Consider the following 22,873-nt stretch of genomic DNA (forward strand, 5'->3'; position numbering starts at 1 on the left):
AATCTAGACGAATATTTCTTATTGATTTTGCTGTATGAGGTCGTTCGTGAACACACATGCTCATCACGATCCGTTCCTAGATGGTGCAAGTGCGCACATCAGCCATGATTTAGATATATGTGACTGCCTACAAGAAAAAGAGAACAATGTAGCTTCCCTGCAATACATAGGGGTTAATGGGACTTTGTGATAACCCTGTAGAAGTAGTGACGAAGAAACAAGCAGGAAAGCGCCCCATCTTCTATTTACAGGCGGTCATTAGTCCTTGACGTCTTATTTTCACATACCACACATAATTATAGCTCTTTTTGATGTAAATACGTATTTGAGACAGAGCCAGATATGGGAAACAAGTGAGTACAACAGAAGTGAAAGATTTACAGTCTAAATTATTTTGAACTATAACTCCAAAATTAAATACGTCAACCAGAATTAAGTGATGTCAGTTGCAGAGTGTACAACTAAAATGTGTTCCCTCTTTCTCGTTCCGTGAGCAGAGGCGAGCGTACAGTGCGGAGGGAGGAGCACAAAGACCGCCACGGGGGCGGGTGGGGGGAGGGTGTGACAGGCATGGAGCAGAGGCGAATAGAGATCTCGCATTACGTCTAATGTGCACGCTTTGCGTTTCGTACCGATTGCTTTCCTGTAATTCACATGATAGGCAGGAGAGAAAAGTTTTGTGTCAGTGCGTATGTACGTAGACTGTTATCTTCACGTGTGGTACATATTGACAGCACACCACAAAGATAAAGAAATACCCGCTCACCTGTTAGTCGCGCACTGACCGGCTGTTCGCTGCAACGCTGAACAGTGGTAGATCGCCGACTATGGCAGAAGTTGCAAAAGGCACGAAACGTATAGAATTAAGTCAAAAAATTCCGAACAGAACTGTGGCTCTCAAGAAACAAGACTAAGTGGACAGACGATAGCATGTGAAATAGGACCCGCAATAATACTGGTTTGCATTTGGCTAGCTATTTCGCCGTGAGACAGAACAAATATTGGCCTTCTTACAACAAAGGAAAGCACTGATAAAGTCAGCCAAATTGCCATCCTCACGTGCACCCATTATGTTCGTATTTTCGTCTTCGCTTACTTCAACCAGTGCATCGCTAGTCTCTTATATTTTGTACTAAAGATGGACGACTCCATCAAATCTACTTTCCCACCACTCAGTGGCTTCAACTTTAGGATACATAAAAGGGGCGTTCAACAAGTAATGCAACACTTCGTTATCTCATCCAATTCCGGCTGGCAAAATGCGGAATTTCCTGTGGGACATGGTGGAATATTTCCGCTTCACCCCTCTAGTTTTATGAAGTTTCAACATCTGGCGGCGACATACGTAGAATTCAAAATGGCGTCTGTAACAAGTGGTGCGTTGCAAGCAGAGAGTTGTTGTTGAGTTTCCTTCGTCGGAAAACCAGAGACTCACAGGTATTCGTAATAGATTGCAAAATGTCTACGAAGACCTGGCGCTGAACGAAAGTAAGATTATTCGTAGGATGAGGCTTTGTCATCGCAAATAAGGTCGCGAAACCTTGCGATCTCCCGCGGTCTGGGCGGCCGCACACAGCTGTCACGCTTCATCTGTTGCAACGAGTAGCCACTCTCATTCGAGCTGATCGACGGATCGCAATAAAATACGCAGTCGTTCTTGAATTGGAGTACTGAAAGATGTGGGTTCCTTGCCGACTGACAGAAGACCATAAAATAACTACGAAGAACCATCTGCGTGGAATTACTTGCCCGTCAAGAGGTTGATCGAGGCAATTATTTGTAAGAACAACCACAAAGGCGATGAAACACGGGTTCATCACTTCGAGCCGGAAATACAGCAGCAGTCCATGGAGTCACGCCACACCACATCTCCTGTGAAGAAGAACTTCAAAGCCGCATCCTCAGACGATAAAGTCATGGCGACGGCCATTTGGGATTCTCAAGGGGTTATTCTGTTTGCTGCCCTACTTCACGGGGCAACGATCAACTTTGAACTGTGTTCTGTTACCTTCAGGAAACTGAATGAATTCAGTGTGCTCGTCGCCACAAAAATGCAAACAAACTGCTCCTTCTCCAAGACAATCTAAGCCCTCACACAAGTATGCGCACCCGAGAGTACAGAACTTCGTTGGGCTGTTCCTCCTCAGCCACCGTACGGCCAGGATCTCGCACCTCCCGACATTTGTTGGGTCCAATGCCTCCGATGTCGTCCAGTAGAGTCGTACCATGTCAGCATACTGCCTCTCCCAGCGAGCCCAGCGAGGTGGTGCGAGGCCTTCACATTGAACGGAAATAATGTTGAAAAATTGTGATTTGTGCCCAATGAGTGGGGAATAATAAGGTTTAATAGAATCCTGAATAGAACCAACCTGCTTTCAGAAAAGAAACGCTGCGTTACCTATTGAACGCCCCTCGTCTATGACCATCAAATCTGCCCAACGTCGCACGGATACAGAAAAGAAACCAAAAATTGTTTTCACCAAACAAAAGAAGGGAACTGCGTAGCACGATGCCTTTGCAGCTAGAATTTGCGACTAGAATTAGGGAATAACTACTGCAGGGAATTAGAAATGCTTGAGGATTTATCTAAAATTCGCTTTTGCATTCCTATGTTCTTGCCTTTCATATTAGTACAGTCATTCCTAAACAAATGAATATGACATAGTAAAGAATAAGGCAGATGAAATAATTAAAATGTGACGTAAGGTTTTAGTTATTGTTGTCAATTGCTTACGTACGTGAATGGTGCTTATTGACACTGCCGGCCTTTAACGTTAACGTGTTAAGACGCACCTTCTTAAGGAGTGGTTGGTATGAATCTCGGTCCCAGGTATCGGGCATAACTATCAGCCCATATCAAACGTCAGTCACCCTACTTGCGATAGTAACCACCCCCCCCCCCCCCCCCCCAGAATGATTCTCCATCCGTCCCCGCTCCGACTTTACATGCCTGTAACTCTACCAAGGTGAGTTCAACCTTGCGACGGGAAAGGATCAAAGTCAGTTGGCTCAACAGTGGACACTATGAGGAATGCTGGGATAGATGAAGAATAAACTGGAATTCAAATAGCTGAGATAGATATCTTACAAATGCAGATGACAGCATACTGGTTGCTGAAGGCTTGGCTCTGAGCACTATGAGACTAAACTGCTGTGGTCATCAGTCCCCTAGAACTTAGAACTACTTAAACCTAACTAACCTAAGGACATCATACACATCCATGCCCGAGGCAGGATTTGAACCTGCGATCGTGGCGGTCACGCGGCTCCAGACTGTAGCGCATAGAACCGTACGGCCACTTCGGCCGGCCGGTTGCAGAAGGTGGAAGACAGTTAAACATCCTCTTACTTAAGGTGAAAGGAGGAAGTACAGATGCTGATCTGAATTAGAGCGTCAAGAAAACGAAAATTATGCAACTGCACGTATCACTTCATGGCATACGGGAGGAGCAAAATGGAGGTAATTTCTGTGACCGTGACCGTTACCGCTTTGAGGAGAGGGGAATTACAACACGGTCAGTGTTTTAAGGAGTAGAGACGTAACTTTACAACAAAAATCTGTATAGTCAGTTGTGATATACGGATGTAAGACCTGAATCGCAAGAAAGGCTGAACGGCGTGGAATTGTGGTATTGGAAGAAAATTCTTAAGAGTTCCATGGATTGAAAAGAGTATGAATACAGTAAATAAAAACCAGACTGCTGCTTAAACGGTATAATAAAGAAGCAAAAAAACAGACCTGCTTTAGGGACATTACGAGAAGACACCATTCGATAGAAAAGACGGTAATGCTGGGCAAGATCGGAGGCAGAAGAAGAGGGCGGGCAAGGATGAGATGAATCGATGGCGTCACATCAGTAATGGTTTCGGAACTTCTGCAGGAGAAAATGCAGGACTGAAGAAATCGACATGCTCTAGTTCATGGGGTCATGGAGAGTGGGAATCGACTAAACAAATAGAGAGATAGAGAGAGACACTACATACCAAATTAATGCAGTTTTACTTGTTGGATTGATCCGAGAGGGCGAGCTAATGCTTGTTCATCTACCCTCCTACTTTTATCCATTTTTAACCAGGGTTATACAGTGGAATAATTCCCTGCCGCATTCATTAGTATAAGTTTGGCACAGCCACCTTGATTCTCAAACGCAGTTTGTAAATAGCGAGACAAACGAACGTTCATCTACTAGACAGTGGACCAAGGCAGGTGAAAGACCTGGATGTGTCAGGTTGTGTACTAGCAGAGCACCTCTGTGATGCGACTTGCATTAACTTCCTTCATCAATATTGTTAGTATTTACCATTTTGTAACGAAGCAATTATGTATACCTTTGGTATTATAGCTATTTTTAACCTACAGAACTAGTTTCATTAATTTTTGTTTAAGTTGAGTCTTTTTCGATTAGGCAGCAGGTTCCATTCGCACAGTACGATTGAAATATTTTACGATCTTCTCACTAGAGGCGACTTGTTTTGTTTTAGCTGTGTTCTTTGTAGTTTAAATTCATAAATTTATTGGATGTTGGATTTTAGGCACATTTCTGATAAAATATCAGCTACAAATGATTTATGATGATTCCTTCAAAATATTAACGCAATACTAAAATTGAAAAATAAAATATGAGATTAATGAAATATAATGAAATAAAATTTTTTGATAGTAAAGGAATTAGTGTTACGTACTGTTTCATAGTGTCAAAAGTGGGACGCTTTAAACTAAAATCATTGACACAAATCCTCAGCGAGGCGACGAGTCTATTTACGCATACAATGGTTTAAGAACCTGAGAGCTTTCTAAAAACATGGTCTGTGTTCCAAAAGCATTACGTAGAGTGAAAAAAAATTTGTAATACGGAAAGTGTGAACATATTGGATTGAGACCGATAAAGAGAAGGTTGCAAGTGTTGGAAGCCAATAAAGACATGTTTGCATCCCATCTACTGGCCTTTGACGAAACGTGAATATACAGGGTTGTGCTAAACAGTCCGAATAGCACGTAATGCTGTTGCAGGGTAAGTTGTGCTGAGAATTAATTCGATACGTTGCAACGTGTCCGAGTAAAAGACAAAAGGAAATCAGGCCGTTGCAACTTGAGCACGCAAATTCAAGAGGCCCGCCAGAGACAGTGTCGCCAAACATGATCGTTTGTTTCCCGAATACCGAGCAAGAGAGCGACACAATAATTGGACACGGGAAGGCAGTAAGGATCGAACCAGAGCCGAAGGCTGAGTAGTCTCGAATGTTGCCTTCCATGCTATAATAACTGATACTAGCTGCATCTAGCGGGCCGCTTGAATTTGTGCGCTCAAGGACCTTCAGTGCTTACTATTTCTGAACGTATCGAGTTCTTTTCTTAACAACTATTTCTCAACTCAGCCTACACTGCAAGACCCTCAAAAGATTTTCAGACTGCATCCGACCACCCTGTATATAATCCAGAATGAGAAGGGTCCAGGTACATGCGACGCATCACCTTCCGAATACTAAACAAATGTAAGAGGTAGCCATCGGCAAAAAAATTCATAATTACTATTTTGGAATGATAAGGACGCAGTTATTGATTTTCTGTAATGCCGCTGTTCGTAAATAGCGAGGGACACGTTCACCTTTTACAAGCATAAAGTCGTCACTACCACGAAGAGATTACAAAAGAACACGGAAGCGGTTCAAATTCACAATGGTAATGCCAAACCACACGAATCTTTGGCAGCTAATCTGGCACCTTCTTAGACTGTATTAAGATCTCTTACACTTCGCACAGTGCAGATGTGACACCCTCCGACTTCTACAGGTTGGACCCGTCTTCAGCGTCTCAAATTGATAATACTGGTGACATAAAGTGGCTGTGAAGATGTAGATACAACAGTTTGCACTCGACTTCTTGTGACGAGGATTACAGCATCGGCTTAAACGGCGATGCTCTGTCACTACATTTAAAATAGTGGCTGTTCTGAGTAGCTTCATTGTATACAGGATCACTAACTTTAACAGCATAAGCATTTCGAATGATGTGTCGGTACACAGGGTTTCACTGCAGTCCTCGTCCTTCGCTTTATTGCTGACTGATGACGACAGCATCCTGTGTTCCCAGATGGACAGACAGCCGAGTGGAGGCACACACTGGACGTCAACGTCCTGGGGCTGTCCGTCTGCACGAGGGAGGCCGTCCAGAGCATGCTGGACAGGGGAGTCGACGACGGCTTCGTCATCCACATATGCAGGTAGACCTCAAAGCGTTTATAGCGATACTTTTTCGTCTTGTGCGTCTGTATAGAGGTATGCTTAAAAATACAGCCATTCAGCATGTGATTGTCAGGGAAGATGCTTTATTGGGCTTCTTAGCTTCCGATAAACGTCGACATCAGCTACCGTGTGAGAATGATTCTTTCGGGTACATCAAAACCGCCCTATGCTCGAATTCTGCACTGACACCTGCGATAGCTCTGACATGACGATCATTTCATGAGATACCTTAGGGAGGAAGTAATAAGTTTCTTGACAGTTCTTGGATTACAGTACTCCTCTTCATCATGTAGCAAATGTAGAACTACTTAAACCTAACTAACCTAAGGACAACACATACATTCATGCCTGAGGCAGGATTCGAACCTGCGACCGTACCTGTCGCGCGGTTCCAGACTGTAGAGACTAGAACCGATCGGCCATCTCCGCCGGCTGCGAATAATCAGCGTTCTTATAATTTCCAGCGGAATCCATAGATTCAGACTACCAGAGTGGAAGTGAACGACTAACAGGATCGATAGGTAAGAAAGATTACATATTTTCTTCTTGGTGTTTCCAAGAAAATGAAATTTTGATAGAAAATATTAGGCCAGACCGCTGCACTAGTAGAACCAGTTCTACCAGTTCTACTGTCCCCGATAGCAGCCGCCTGAGTTCTATTCTGGGAGTAATGCGGAAAACGTGTAGTATGAACATGTAATAATGCCTAATCGGAGAATAAACGCGGGATAACTAAACTGTTGATTGTGGCAGGGGTAGTGAAGTTAACCGTAGAGTAAGTTACATAATTAGTGATAATGTTTATTAGAATGAAGGAGGAGGAGAGACGGGAAATCACAAATTATGGAAGAATAAGACGATTCCAAAAGAATGTTGAAATGTGTGTGAAATCTGCGCGCGCGTGTGCAGTAACAAGTAAAACTGAAACCAATGCGTAAACGCAGAGGAAACGGGAGAGTCCAAAAAGCGAAGTAAGGAATAAATATTTGTAAACTAAAACAAATTCTACGTGTCACACGTAAAGTGATCGTTTCTGTGTTTCCAGTCGCGAACAACTCGTTTAAGGAAATACAGTTGTATGAAATCCCACACAGACACCTCCTTCAGGAATGTAGGTTGTATAAAGAAACAGCGAAGTTTGTTGCAAATTGTGCTAAAGGGGTGACTCCTTTTAGACGTGAGAGGTGCTTCTGATGACAGTTCCTAAGAAATTGGATAAGAATTAATTCATCTAGGTGCAAATTATCGAGAAGTCAGCGTTTCAGATGTTATGTCAAATATTTCTACTGTAAGTATACATGCCAAAGAAGCGGCTTCTTGCAGTCCGAAACCGTAGAAGACCTTGTGTTATTAAGTTATTAATAAAAAATTGTCTCCAACGGTTGATACACGTAGACTGATCGTATAAAAGGTGCATTATTTGACACAGCACAGATTGGTGAATAACGTTCTATTTATAACCGAATTCCCGGATTTCTCGGTTAAAATTACTTTCTCCCGGGTGTAAATACTTTTTCCTTGTTAAGTGACAGGATCCTTTTCCTTGGAACTGTAAAAATTAACAATCCTCTGAATGGTTATATACACCGGCGTAGTACTTCTCGGCCATTTAGAAAACCAAACTCAGTAAAAAAAATGAAAACATGTACGCGGCATATTTTCGTATTACGAAAGTGTAAATTTATATTCCACCAAATCTGCGCAGGGACCAGCCGCACAGTCCATGACTGCAGCGCCTCAGACCGCTCGGCTAATCCCGAGCAGTGACGATCCCAAATTTATATAAAATTTTCATACTACTACTTTTCGATCTCATGCTTGAGAAGCTGAAGCATATGAATGAAATTTGAAACTAGTTCCGAACAAAGCTTTTGCTTGTAGTAGGTCTCATAAGCATTTGAAACTGGTACTTCGTGAATTACATTTTCTCGTGTTATAAAAATGTCCTTTGTGCCAAAACATTCTCGTTTGATTGGTGTTTGTTAGAATAGCTACAATATTAGACAAGCCTATTTCGTTTTATCTAGCAGACAGTGACAAAACACGTAATCAGATTCAGAAGCCACACAAGTCTTGGGTACTGTTTGTATTAACGGCTTTTTCAGTACCTAGACAAAGAATCTCTTTCCGCGTAGCAAAACATTTAACGATCTTTGATGAGGTAATAAATTCTTTCCCAGAAAGGAAAGCACGTCATGTAAATCTGTAACAGTTAGAGAAAAAAATGCTAGGTTTAAGGATTGAAGAAATGTGTACTGACTTGCTTGTCTCCTCTATTGGTTTCATTTATCCTGTATTTAATTTTATGTCACAAAAAAGCAAGTTTTAGCTATAGGGAATAAAGAACGCAAATTTTCTGAAGAGTTCTTGTTCTCCCGGTTACAGATTACCCATCCAATTTTGATGGTTAGTTTTTTTTCTGATGCACAAAGCAGTCTCAGTTTTAGTGGGAAAGATAATAATCTTCACGTGACCGACGCTTACGTTAAGTGATTTTGCTGTTTTCTCTTCGTTTATTGCTCTCACGTCAAGTGAAAACAAAATGGGTTTCTGTGGCCAGGAGCTATCAAGTGAATTAAAATACATTGACATGAGTACGGAAGGCTAAAATATGTTATCAGTTTCAGATTTTATTTCCACCTTTCTGACAGTCAAGCATAATCGCCTTGCAGAAAAATGAAGTTATTTTTGTCGATTTGCTAAAGAGATTTGGCTTTTAGCAATCTTTTCCGCAGATGCAGTCAATTTATCTGAAACGAAGTGTTTAATTCCACACTAATGGCTGGTTTCAGCTGTTCGCTGCATTTTAAAAGTGCATGTTTTCATCTTTTAGCCCGTATGAAATTATGTCATAATGAAGAACCAAACATGAAATAATACATTACACGCACTCCAAGAAAATTTACATCCGAATCTGGACATACGAATGTGCACTTCAAGCCGAATTACGCGTTTTGGTGTGGTTCACGAAATTCCGATGCTTTTGGAGTATCCTCTGATGTCTTGTTTCTTTTATGACAATGTAAGAACGTTTAATGTCTTACGTCTACAAACATACGAGCTTCCAGCATCCTAGTAGCTGCGCAAGCGCGGTGACGCCTGTTATCTGGCGCTCTCTGAAACGAACCTATTTCTAACAGGTCCCGGGAAAATATTGAGAACGCTTGTTTGAAAAGCGTTACTTTCAAAATAAATTTCCTTATATATAAGATGAACTATGTGCGAGAATTTACGATAAATTCCTTAAATCACGGAGAGTTCGACTCATTTAAAAATGAAGTCTGAGTACGAAAATTTAGAAAAATTTCGAGCTCAGAAAATCAGACAGTCATGTCTGTATTAAAAAAATTTCTGGCACATTTGTGCGATGTCCTAAGTGTAACACGCACAAAATAGATCAACATTATATGTGAAAGCTTAGCTTCTCTTGCAGCTTATTAATCATAGAGATCAAGATTATATGTGAAAACTGTGCTTTTCTTATAGTAATAATAAGTATATTAATTTAAACCATTAACGTTTCCTATCTGTGTGTACGCGCTGCTTAACAGTGATATTGCTCTCACGTGTCCTATGTTCGAATATCCGCTGTCATCGCCTGGCGAGATCTCGTGGCATGAGCTATGACTGGCTACAAACGCGCATTGCAGTCTTTCTTTCAATGCTTCGGAAAGTGACATGCTGCGTTTGGTGGAATATAAATTTACACTTTCGTAATACGAAAATATGCAGCGTACATGTTTCCAATTATTTTTTTTTTTTTTTTTTTTTTTACTGAGTTTGGTTTTCTAAATGGCCGAAAAGTACTACGCCGGTGTATATAACCATTCAAAGGATTGTTAATTTTTACAGTTCCAAGGAAAAGGATCCTGTCACTTAACAAGGAAAAAGTATTTACACCCGGGAGAAAGTAATTTTAACCGAGAAATCCGGGAATTCGGTTATAAATAGAACGTTATTCACCAATCTGTGCTGTGTCAAATAATGCACCTTTTATACGATCAGTCTACGTGTATCAACCGTTGGAGACAATTTTTTATTAATAACTTAATAACACAAGGTCTTCTACGGTTTCGGACTGCAAGAAGCCGCTTCTTTGGCATGTATACTTACAGTAGATATATTTGACATAACATCTGAAACGCTGACTCCTCGATAATTTGCACCTAGATGAATTAATTCTTAGCCTATTTCTTAGGAACTGTCGTCAGAAGCACCTCTCACGTCTAAAAGGAGTCACCTCTTTAGCACAATTTGCAGCAAACTTCGCTGTTTCTTTATACAACCTACATTCCTGAAGGAGGTGTCTGTGTGGGATTTCATACAACTGTATTTCCTTAAACGAGTTGTTCGCGACTGGAAACACAGAAACGATCACTTTACGTGTGACACGTAGAATTTGCTTTAGTTAACAAATATTTATTCCTTACCTCGCTTTTTGGACTCTCCCGTTTCCTCTAAGTTTACGCATTGGTTAAAGTTTTACTTGTTACTGCAAATACTTCCTCACTCTGCATTATTACAAATACACGATGAATGAGAAGCCTGTGATGGATGTAGTTGCACAGGGATGAAGGCACGTTTAGCGTTTTTGGAGTCAAACATTAACTAGGACTGGGCCATGGCCAGGAAAAGAATTGGGATTTGGCTTGGCCGTTGGAACTAACAAGGCCAGAAAAAGCCGTGATAAAGCTGTGGGTAAAGAAATGGCTAATGCAATGGACCAAATGCACCTACGCTTTGTTACTTACGGAGCAGAGACCCGAAGATTTTCGGAATTATTTAAGAATGGATGGAAAATGCATTTCGGAGCTCCTGAACGTCGTCAAACGATAGCTACATATCATTTCTAGCCTCTGGCGGAATTTACGAGGACCTCAGATTCAGCGCAAATAATCACCAAAATTATCTAGAATGATACTTCTGCAAGGTGATTCATAGTTGCTTGAGGAAATATTCGTGATGAAGAAGCGAAACGAAAATTAAATTATATTCACGTAAACTTCATGAATTTATGTTCGTATGTAATAATAGGGTCTAGTGCAGCAGGGGATACAACCCGTCGGCTTTGGACAAGGACGTCACAAGCCGCCAGAGAGCAGTTTACCATTTTCGCTTTTGCTGTTATGTTTCAGTTTCGTTTTTTTACTGATTGCTTAATAAAGTGGATCTGTTTATTCTATCTCGTGAGATTTTTTTTAAAAAGCCAAAAAACACTTATCAGCCACTGAAGGGAGCTACAACACTAAGAAGAATCGCTTCTCGATTGGCCACTTGTGTCGTCATTGCCCAAAGCCGACGGGTTGTATCCCCTGCTGCACTAGTCCCTAATAATAATATCCCCTGTAAGGTCAAGAAACTCATTTCAGATTAGAAGGATGACAGCAAATGGCGGCGGCGCATATTATGTAATAAATTCAGCAACATATTCATAAGAAATGAAGCACTTAACAGTTGTCAGAACGTACGAAAAGTCCTCCACTTCGCTCTTCATAGCAGAAGCGGTGACGATAGGTTGAATTTTTGTAACACTTCTAATAATGAACATAGTGGATTTCATGAATAAAAGTCCGTGTACCGTCTATAATTCGGTTATTAGTTATTTTCGATACGTATCGGAAACGAAATAAAAATCCAATCTGTCTCTATTTAAGGTTATCGGAAATACGGAAGCGTCCGATCCCACCCGTCTGCCTTGACCCAATACGTCACAAATATGGCGGAAACAAAAACACACACACTTTCCACAAGAAGCCTAATGACACTAACGGGACAAGAGCGGGAAATGGCGTGTTTTGGGTGGAGGGCAAACTAAATATAAACAAATTTAGACGCCTTGCGTAGCTACAACGTGTAAGTGAAGACAGCCATGCATGAATATTCACCCACCTCCCCAGGGGTCATAACCCTTGCAACCAATAGAAGATAAAGATGCTTCAGTAGCTGATTAGTATTTTTTGTCTTTTTAAAAAAACAAATCTCACGGGATAGAACGAACAGATCAGAAAGATAAATATAATAAACTAAAACAGAAATTCGAGGAAACATATAATTAAAATAAGTAATAAGTGTTTTTAAATTTTAAAAAAAATCTCACGAGATAGAACGAACAGATCAGAAAAGTAAATAAAATAAGATAAAACAGAACTGGAGACAGCCACACTCAAACCAAACTCCGCGCCGTCATGACGTCACACAGGACAACACCCTTACGTCACGGGTCAAAGCCGACGCGTTGGATCGGATGCTTCTGTCGACCCAGGTTATCTGACATTTCCGGTGAGTATTGGAAACAAAATCGAGAAACAGACAGACGACTAACGGTTATTCACAAAAGTGTGTATTTTTTATGTTCTCTATTTGCCACATGATACTACTACGGATTCGTTAAAAATGAAAGAAGCACTTCATTTCTTAACCCTCTATTGCTGTACTGCTCACACGCCATGTCCCACAGATATCTGAAGACTCGAAAACTTTCCAGAAACTCTGTCATCACAATTCCGTCTGCCTCGCACACCGCCATGTTAGCCACATTTGGACTGCATTGAACCCCGCGCATAGTGACTGAAAAGGAACTGTTGTGGGGCGGCTTGCAGGACAGACTACACAATTTGTACGGCGAATGGGGGCGTGGGCAGGCGGGTGCGGCTGTTTGCTAGTCTTACCTAACAAACCCACCGCAAAAAAAAATCGGTCTTTCGACCAACAAGCCTACAGGCGTACAGTTAATCGGTCGGTCGGTCAACAAGCTACACACGCACAATTTATCGGTCGGTCGATAAACCGGCGCATGTGTAGGATAGGGTCCTTTACTGACAGTGAGACTCTGACTGTAACTGAATGAGAGAAAGAGCTCGAAAATCTAGATTTCACATTAGCAGGTTCCGATGTCTCATAATAGGCTTCTAACTTCAGTATTGAAGGATTTCAGTGCTATATCTTGCCAGGTATGTAGTATACCGAAGCAACGTTACGACAGATCACTGGCGACACACGCTGGGGAGTTACTGGCAATGCTTGAGGAAAGTTCGGTTGGGTGGCTGACCACGATTTCTCGCGGGAGTTTGCTTGTAACCTCAGAATAGTTCTTTCAAACAACTATGAAATTATTGAGTGATGTAACGCAGGGGTTAGCACACTGGACTCGCATTCGGGAGGTTTACGGTGCAAACCTGCGTCCGATCATTTAGGTATAGGATTTCCGTGATTTCCCTAAATTGCTTACTGAAAATGCCGGGATGGTTCCTGTGAAAGGGCATGGCCGATTTCCTAGTCCACTCTTCCATAGTCCGAGCTTGTGCTCCGTCTCTAATGGCCTCGCTGTCGACAGCACGTTAAACTAACCTCCACCCCTCGAGCTACGAAATTGAAATAAATATTTGTCCAGATCTATGGAACCACAATTTGTCCACGGAAATTGGTGTCACTAAGAAACTGTGCGCCATAAAGGAAACAGAGGCAGCTCAGCGTCGGGAAGCAGGAAATACGGATTTGTCATCGGTTTAGGGTCTCAATGAACAATATTTGCGTATACAAGGCTCCTACATACACACACCAATTTATCGGATGACAGAATGACCAAATTGGTCGCAACCTACACACGTCTGAACCGACTATCCTCGGTCATTATAGTGCCGCCCTGTTTGTTTTCTCTTCAGTTCATTGCGTTTTTGTTCTACGAGATCGCGCCTGGTTTTTCATAGAGAAGGTAAGAAGAGAAAAAAGTTGATACAAAGCTGTGGGCAAAGAAGTGGCAAGGGAAGAAATTCACCCATGTTCAGGGTGAGATCTTATAATTTTCTTGATTATTTAAGAAGGGGTGAATCATGCATTTCAAAGCTGCTGGACATAATAGAACCATTCTTAAAGGAAAAATAATGCAGTCCTGAGAGAAGTGATGAACTCCGAGGAGAGGCTGTTAGCTGTATTACAATTTCTCACCATTGGAGGCAGACCTAAGATTCAGTACTGTCATACCGCTACAATTATTAACTAAAATTATTTCTGAAACGTGCAACGTGACCAATAGTTGACAGAGGAAATAAATCATGATGAAGTAAAATAACTAAAACAAAAGACTACCATGAAAACATTTTTAATTTATTTACGGATGTAGTAGAATAGATGACCTGCAAATTTCAGAAACTCATTTCATATTTGAACAAGAAAGATTACACTTGAGGGCGGAGCGCATCATCTAGTAAATACAACAGATACGTAAGAAATGAAACATTTAGCGGCTGTTAGAATTGTTGAATTGGGTTATTTGGGGGAAGAGCCCAAACAGCGAGGTCATCGCCCTCATCGGATTAGGGGAAGATGGTGAAGGAAGTCGGCCATGCCCTTTCAAAGGAACCATCCCGGAATTTGGGTGGAGCAATTTAGGGAAATCACGGAAAACCTAAATCAGGATGGCCGGACGCTGGATTGAACCGTCGTCCTCTCGAATGCGATTCCACCTCGCTCGGCGTTAGAATTCTAATAAATAAACAAATAAAAATTAAAGATCCCACAGTTTGGTCTACAGGGAAATTAAAATCTAAAAACAGAATTAAAGAAGATCGACAGACTGAATCTCGTGTTGCACATAGAGAAACCATTATGGATTCGTTAAAAAATGAAATAAGTACCTCATTTTTTGCATCTCTATTCTTATACTCCTCGCACGATTTGTCGCGAAAACATCTGCAGTCTTTGAATTTCTCTAAAAATTCAGTCCTTAAAGTTTCGTCCGCCTCGGACGTCTAAATGTAAATTACAACAGAATTTAATTCAGAGAGCTGTCAGAACAGGAGTTTTACTCATGCGGTTGGCACGATCGCGCTACACACGACACAATTTCTTGGGTTGGTTGTCAAGTGGTTGGACGCGCCCGACATCTCGACAATAAAAGCTCGTCGGTCGGTCGGTCAGTCAAAACACCGACATACAGCCAATTTATGAGACGGCCGGTTGGTGGGGCGCCACGAGAGGCGCTGCTATCGAGTCACGTGACCTGCCTGATGGCTGCAAGGCGTGAAACTAGCAGCTGTGGGTTATTGGTGTTACTTGGTTAGCTTCGCGCGCATCGAGTATTACTGCGTTTTGTTGTGTGCACAGAGTTGGCAGGAGTTGTTTTGTTTTTGTTGTTTTGGAGAGATAGGAGGAGTTTTTGTTGTTTTGGAGAGAGAGGAGGAGTTTTTGTTGTTTTGGAGAGAGAGGAGGCGTTTTTGTTGTTTCGGAGAGAGGAGGAATTTTTGTTGTTTGTTTGGAGAGAGAGGAGGAGTTTTTGTTGTTTGGAGAAGGAGTTTTTGTTGTTTTGGAGAGAGAGGAGGAGTTTTTGTTGTTTTGGAGAGAGAGGAGGAGGTTTTGTTGTTTGTTTGGAGAGAGGGGAGGAGTTTTTGTTGTTTGTTTGGAGAGAGAGGAGGAGTTTTTGTTGTTTGTTTGGAGAGAGGGGAGGAGTTTTTGTTGTTTGTTTGGAGAGAGAGGAGGAGTTTTTGTTGTTTGTTTGGAGAGAGAGGAGGAGTTTTTGTTGTTTGTTTGGAGAGAGAGGAGGAGTTTTTGTTGTTTGTTTGGAGAGAGAGGAGGAGTTTTTGTTGTTTGTTTGGAGAGAGAGGAGGAGTTTTTGTTGTTTGTTTGGAGAGAGAGGTGGAGTTTTTGTTGTTTGTTTGGAGAGAGAGGTGGAGTTTTTGTTGTTTGTTTGGAGAGAGAGGAGGAGTTTTTGTTGTTTGTTTGGAGAGAGAGGAGTTTTTGTTGTTTGTTTGGAGAGAGAGGTGGAGTTTTTGTTGTTTGTTTGGAGAGAGAGGTGGAGTTTTTGTTGTTTGTTTGGAGAGAGAGGAGGAGTTTTTGTTGTTTGTTTGGAGAGAGAGGAGTAGTTTTTGTTGTTTGGAGAGAGAGAGAGAGAGAGAGAGAGAAAGAGAGAGAGAGAGAGGCGTTTTTGTTGTTTGGAGAGAGAGAGAGAGAGAGAGAGAGAGAGAGAGAGAGAGAGAGAGAGAGAGAGAGAGAGAGAGAGAGAGAGAGGCGTTTTTGTTGTTTGGAGAGGGAGAGAGAGAGGCGTGTTTGTTGTTTGGAGAGAGAGAGAGAGAGAGAGAGAGGCGTGTTTGTTGTTTGGAGAGAGAGAGAGAGAGAGAGAGAGAGAGAGAGAGAGAGAGAGGCGTTTTTGTTGTTTGGAGAGAGAGAGAGAGAGAGAGAGAGAGAGAGAGAGAGAGAGAGAGAGAGAGAGAGAGTAGTTCTTGTTGCCTGGAGAGGAAGAGAGGAATTCTTCATCAAGTTAAGAGCCATGGTAAGTTAACTGATATTTCTTGTAAAATGTATTTTGCAGGTATGTTAAGTTTTAAGAAAACTACAGTGTTCATGTTTTAGTTGACATTCTTGCCCATTGCGAATATTTTTTTACAGTAAACATCAAAAACAGATATTTTACATTAATATATTGCCTGTTTCGATTCGATAGATGGTTGATTTTTTTTTTCTTGTCAGCAGTGGATGTGCTGTTTATTTTCGCATTAGATGTTTTGCTTACGTCATTTGACTTCTGATTTCGTATCCATACAACTCGAAAAGCTCTGGGTGAAGGGTGTGAGAAGATAAGTTTGGAAACCCACCAAACGTCTCATAATAAGTTTTCAGAATTTTCGGGAAGGTGACAGGGAATGCATATAAAATTCGGTGTCCGAAATAAGGAAATTTACGAGCAGGTCATTGCTTGCTGCAGTGGGGAAAGAAGTTGTCTGTGATTAGTTTGCAGCACTATTTCGACCAATAGCGGACGATTCTTTCCATTAATTTAAGGTGTTTTATTGTTAGTATTTGGCAGTTGTTAGACAGTGGTTGGTAGGTGTTGTCGACATCGGTTTACCGTTGTTGGTTGGTCATATTTTTGTACTATTTCTGGAGTGTTTTCGTTTGTTTTAGTGTGGTCTACGTGTTTGATATGGTACGTTATGGTTTACGTAACGAGTTTGACACTTTTAGTGTTATTGTCATTATGGGCTTTCTTTTTCTTCCATATAGGCCAAGTGAAATAAGCGGTATCGGTTTCGCAGATGGGTGTGGGTATCTGGCATCAAGGGTGTCGTTGAAGCAATACAGATATTGCGTATTTGGATTGTGCTTACTGTGCAGTATTTCGTGTGCTTGATTTTTCGGTTAATTCTTGTCTGGAAAGGTGTTATTCTTACTGTCTTTTGTACCCACCGAGAATTTCTACTTCTCGTGGTTGGCCCATTAATTTAGCTTTTTAGACGTCATTATTGCCCATGTTACTTAAGTTTGTTCGCTCTATGAGGGACACATTCTTTATGCTTGAAACACTGATTTCCGATATATTCATAGTGTCAGGAGTCAAAGCAGGCAGGTGGGATCGCAACCTTTCGGTAATCCCGTAAACAGTGCTATGCATTTTGTCATCTACTGAACTCAGGCTGTGTTCTAACTCAATGAATTGCATCCATTCTGATTTCGTTCTGATGTACAGTAAAATTATACTGGTATATGACAATATATTTACATCCTGTTACTTTTAAGCACAAGCTTTGCAATTGTAGTTCAGGAATTACACTCTCTCATTTTCTATAACTTGCAAGTAATAGGTGGGAGTGAATGTAATGGTTGCTGCTCTACTAGATCAAAGACATGTTCTAGAGGTTCAAGAAAACGAAGGGGGGATGGAAGCGACTGCCGATTTACTTCGATACACAGCTCTCAAGGGACTTGTTCGAAGAGTTCATAATGAGTAGAAAGATAGTGCAAATCATTTTCTTTTCCTTTCATTGGAACTTTTAAGGAAGGATCTGTCTTAGGAAAAATGTAAATCTAAAAGGGAAAAATAAATGCCTCACGATACACCAAATAAAATTCTTATAACCTTAGCAATATGCTAGAATGTCTCATATGAAGTGAAAGGAGCCCAGTATTTTGTCCTAATGTTTGAAGAGGCGAAAGTGTTTTCTAAAACAGGTGGTAACGTATACGAAATGTTCGTAGGCTTCGAACCTGTAAAAACTAGGTCGCTCGTTCTTCGTCGGTCTACTTTAAGATAAAACTACCAAACGTAATTAAATTTATTGCACAATCACAGGATGGAGCTGCACCTACGAGTGATTTTTATGCACGTATTCAAGCTGTTTTAAGCAAAGAAAATCCCACAAGCCACCTACACACACTATCATCCTTTAAAGGATGAGGCTGTTGCCTGTTTACGACCTCTCAAGAAAAATCATACACATCTTTTTCCAGGCCTTCCAATATCTCCCATTCTGCTTGTAGTTCACAATCATCAGAAATTCTGTGACCTGGAATTCTCATGAGGTGTTTGCTTCCAATATTCACGATGTTTAACTTCTTCATTGATGCTGAAAATATTTCTCTTCTAGTTCTTCGTTTTTAATCGTATCTTCTTGTGCAGCTCTTCGTCTTTCTTAGAGAACCCGATCTCTGCTGTTTCAATTTTTTTTTTTTTTTGTGGTAATCAAACTTTCGATTGGGTGGGATAGCACCGGAACTGCCGTTACTTTACAGAATATCACGACGGTGTCTTTTTGTGCTTTATAGCCCAGTGTTCTGCTAGCGGTGCCACAGACAGCTTCAAATTTCTGTATTTTATTTTCAATATCAGGGTTCAAATCAAAACTTACAACACAGCCTAAATAATAGCTGACACTTGTTCTAAAACTGAATAATCCTAAACAATTTTTCATGTGACAGGAGATTTTCCTCAGAATACTATTTTTGTTTTGTTAATAGACTTTCTAAAGATGTATTTCCGTTCAGCTGGTATATTGAACTTCGTTAGCTGGTACACTGATTTTTGGAGACGAGTCCGAAATACATTCAGATATTGGACATTCGTTATGTTAATTCCTTTGTTTACTTTGAACATTGGCATTTGCGATAATGTCATTGTAGTATTAAAAAGCGTAGGTGATGGTCCACATCCTTACCTAACGCCTCGGTTAGTAATTATTTCTTCTAACAGATTCCTGAGTTTGTTGCAATGCATGTGCTACTGTAACGACTTTTCACTACCTCTGTTACGTGGTACGTGTATCACTGTTCCGACATAATCTTTCATAGGCTATCACGGCTCACACGTTCAAAGGCCTTCTGCACATCGATAAGGTCATATGGGTTTCTACAGTAAATTATGTGTGTTTTTCATATTATGTCTTCAATTGCCACCACAATGACTTTGCATGAACGACATAAAACCATTATGATTAGATTAGATTAATACTTGTTCCATAGATCATGAATACGACACTTCGTAATGATGTAGAACGTGTCAGGTTAATAAAAGATGTCTGTACAACATATTACATTACACAAAATATTGCATGATACTAATGTTTAAGGATTTTCCTTAATTTATATCTAAAAATTCAGCCAATGAGTAGAAGGAGTTGTCATCTACAAATTCTTTTAATTTATTTTTAAATGTTATTTGGCTGTCAGGCTTTTGATGCTGTTTGGTAGGTGACCAAAGACTTTTGTGACAGCATAATTTACCGCTTTCTGTGCCAAAGTCAGATTTAACCTGCATAGCGAAGATCATCCTTTCTCCTGGTGTTATAGCTATACACACTTACTTTTGAAATGGGTTGGATTATTAACAACAAATTTCATAAGTGAATGTATATACCGTGAGGTTACTGTGAGAATCCCTAGATCCTTAAATAGATGTCTGCAATATGACTGTGGGTGGGCTCCAGCAATTATTCTGATTACACGTTTTTGAGCAATGAATACTTTTCTATTCAACGATGAATTACCCCAGAATATGATGCCATACGAAAGCAGTGAATGAAAGTAGGCATAGTAAGCTAATTTACTGAGATTCTTATCACCAAAATTTGCAATAATCCTAATACCATACGGAGCTGAACTCAGACGTTTCAGCAGACTGCCAATGTGTTGCTTCCAGTTTAACCTCTCATCAATGGACACACTTAAAAATTTTGAAAATTCTACCTTAGCTACAGACTTCTGTTCAAAGAATATATTTATTACTGGAATTGTGCCATTTACTGTACGGAATTGTATATACTGTGTTCTATCAAAATTCAAAGAGAGTCCGTTTGCTGAGAAACACTTAATAATTTTGTGAAAAACATCATTTACAATTACATCACTTAGTTCTTGGTTTTTGGATGTTATTACTATACTTGTCTAATCAGCAAAAAGAACTAACTTTGCATCTCCATCAATGTGGAATGGTAAGTCAATAATGTATATCAAGAACGGTAAAGGACCTAAGACTCCACCCTGTCGGACCACATACTTGATAGCCCCCCAGTTTGAGGAATCAGCTGTTGTTGTAACATTACCTGAACCACTTATTTCAACTTTCTGCTTTCTTCCAGTTAAGTATGAATTAAACCATTTGTGCACTGCCCCCCTCAAACCATAATGATTTAGCTTATCTAAAAGAATTCCATGATTTACACAATCAAAGGCCTTTGATAGATCACAAAAAATACCAGTGGGTGACGTCCGGTTATTCAGAGCATTTAATATTTGATCAGTGAAAGCGTATATAGCATATTCTGTTGAATAGCCTTTCTGAAAACCAAACTGACATTTTGTTAGTACTTTATTTTTACAAATATGGGAGGCTACTCTTGAATACATTACTTTCTCAAAATTTTTTGGTAGAGCTGTCAGAAGAGAGATTGGGCAGTAGTTGTTGACATCTGACGTATCCCCCTTTTTATGTAATGGTTTTTCAATGGCATATTTCAGTCTATTGGGGAAAACACCCTGCTCCAAAGAGCTATTACATACTTGGCTGATAATCTTACTTATCTGTGGGGACCAAACTCAAAGTACCTTGCTGGAAATGCCATCAATTCCGTAAGAGCTTTTGCTTTTCAGGGAGTTTATTATTTTACTGTTTCCAGAAATAATAGTTTCTGTAATATTCTGCATGCGGTTATTGATCTATCTGTCTAGCTTGTAGCCAGTGTTCCGGAGACTTATGCCGCGAAAGCTTCTACAACCACTGTTCTTCCCTTTCATGGAAGGAGATCACTTCTGCTATATACCAATGGTCTGCGGATCTGGATTTCAGCCAACATTCATTTATTAATTGTACAGTCTTATTTAGTGGTAACCCTCCCCATATTTAATTAGCTCTGTATGTATTCCATCTATTCTTTTTTTTCCTATATTTCATACCTTTCAAGCCGTGATGTAGTTGGTCCGTAGTAATTGCTTCTACTGATTCATTGTACATATTTTCTCGAGTGTCATTTCCAGTCTTCAGTGTACACCACAGATCTGTATAATTTATCAATTGCTTATTGAGTATCATGTTCAGTGTCGCAGCGTCTTTCTTTCTTGTTGAGGGCTTTCATGACCTCGTATGCACATTGCTGTCTGCCATGTACATCGTGTTCTAAGACGCTTATAAATGCGCCCCATGACTGTTGGTGTGCTTCGCACAGTAATTGTTCGTACGTCTGCAAACTTTCTGACGTTTTCATCTGTAGAAACTTCAGACAAGGTCTGTGTTGCCCTTTAACCGTATCCTTAATTTCTGTGTTCCAGATTGTGTAGTTTTCCCCATCGGTTTTCTTCCTTCTACCAAGTGCTTCGAGGGCTTCTTCAATGACACCGGTTTTGATATTCCATTCTCTATCGATGTGTGTATTGACTGGTAATGAAGCAAACTTTCGTTGGAGTCAGTATTGATGAAGTTTCCTAATACACTATACCGACAGAAGATGTATTTTTAACAATTCTTGGTGTGGTTTCTTTAGGAGTTTGTCTCCTTCCATTTTGGCAGTAGCCGTATCTTACTGCATAGAAGGAAGTGGTCACTACATATGTCTCTTCCTCTGCAAACATGTATATCTTCATAAGATTCTTCATTTTATCATTAATCAGTGTGTAGTCAATCACAGACATTAATGTTCGTGCAATCCATATAAACTTGTTACTGTCTTTGTCGGTAAAATGTGGTAGTAATTTTAAAATTGTTGGAGACATCTGTGCGTAGTTCATTTCCATTATTATCAAGGGTCTCTCCTACAAATAAGCCTGATATTACTGGTGTAGGTAGATTTCCAACTCTTGGATTAAAATCACTAGCGATGACAACATGGTCTGTCTTGTTGATTTTTATTCACTTTCTGAGGATCATCGTAAAAGGCATCAGGATCATCCTTCCTTTCCTCCTCTGGGCCGTAGACAGCTTTCACTGTTAGATGATCTCTTGGAATTTGAAACCTGTCATTTTTCTTTATTTATGATGCTGAATTCACGAATCTGTCCTCCATTTATCATTGTCTGAAATTGCCACTCCAGCACTAGCTCGTTTTCTTTGTGGGACGCCGCTGTAAGCTATCGAGCAGTCCGTCAGATTTTCTGTTTCTCTTAGTTTTTTCTTAGTTTCTGTTGTTGCAATGTATACTTCGCTCTCCTTGCACACTTGGTTTTACTCCTTTTTTGTGTTGGTCAGTCCTCTAATATTCCACATTGCCAGAGACACAATCTGCGCACGTTAAGTCAGGTGATGGGGCTGCCACCTCTTTACTCGATTTTCTGTCGGGGTTGTCTGGCTTGGGAAGCTGGGTGCACAGCGCCTCTCGAGCCCTCCCTGCCCTATGTATGAACCATAACTTAGTCTCGGTATGCTGACACGTAGAGC

Source organism: Schistocerca americana, unplaced genomic scaffold (assembly GCF_021461395.2).
Source record: "Schistocerca americana isolate TAMUIC-IGC-003095 unplaced genomic scaffold, iqSchAmer2.1 HiC_scaffold_14, whole genome shotgun sequence".
Lineage (NCBI taxonomy): Eukaryota > Metazoa > Arthropoda > Insecta > Orthoptera > Acrididae > Schistocerca > Schistocerca americana.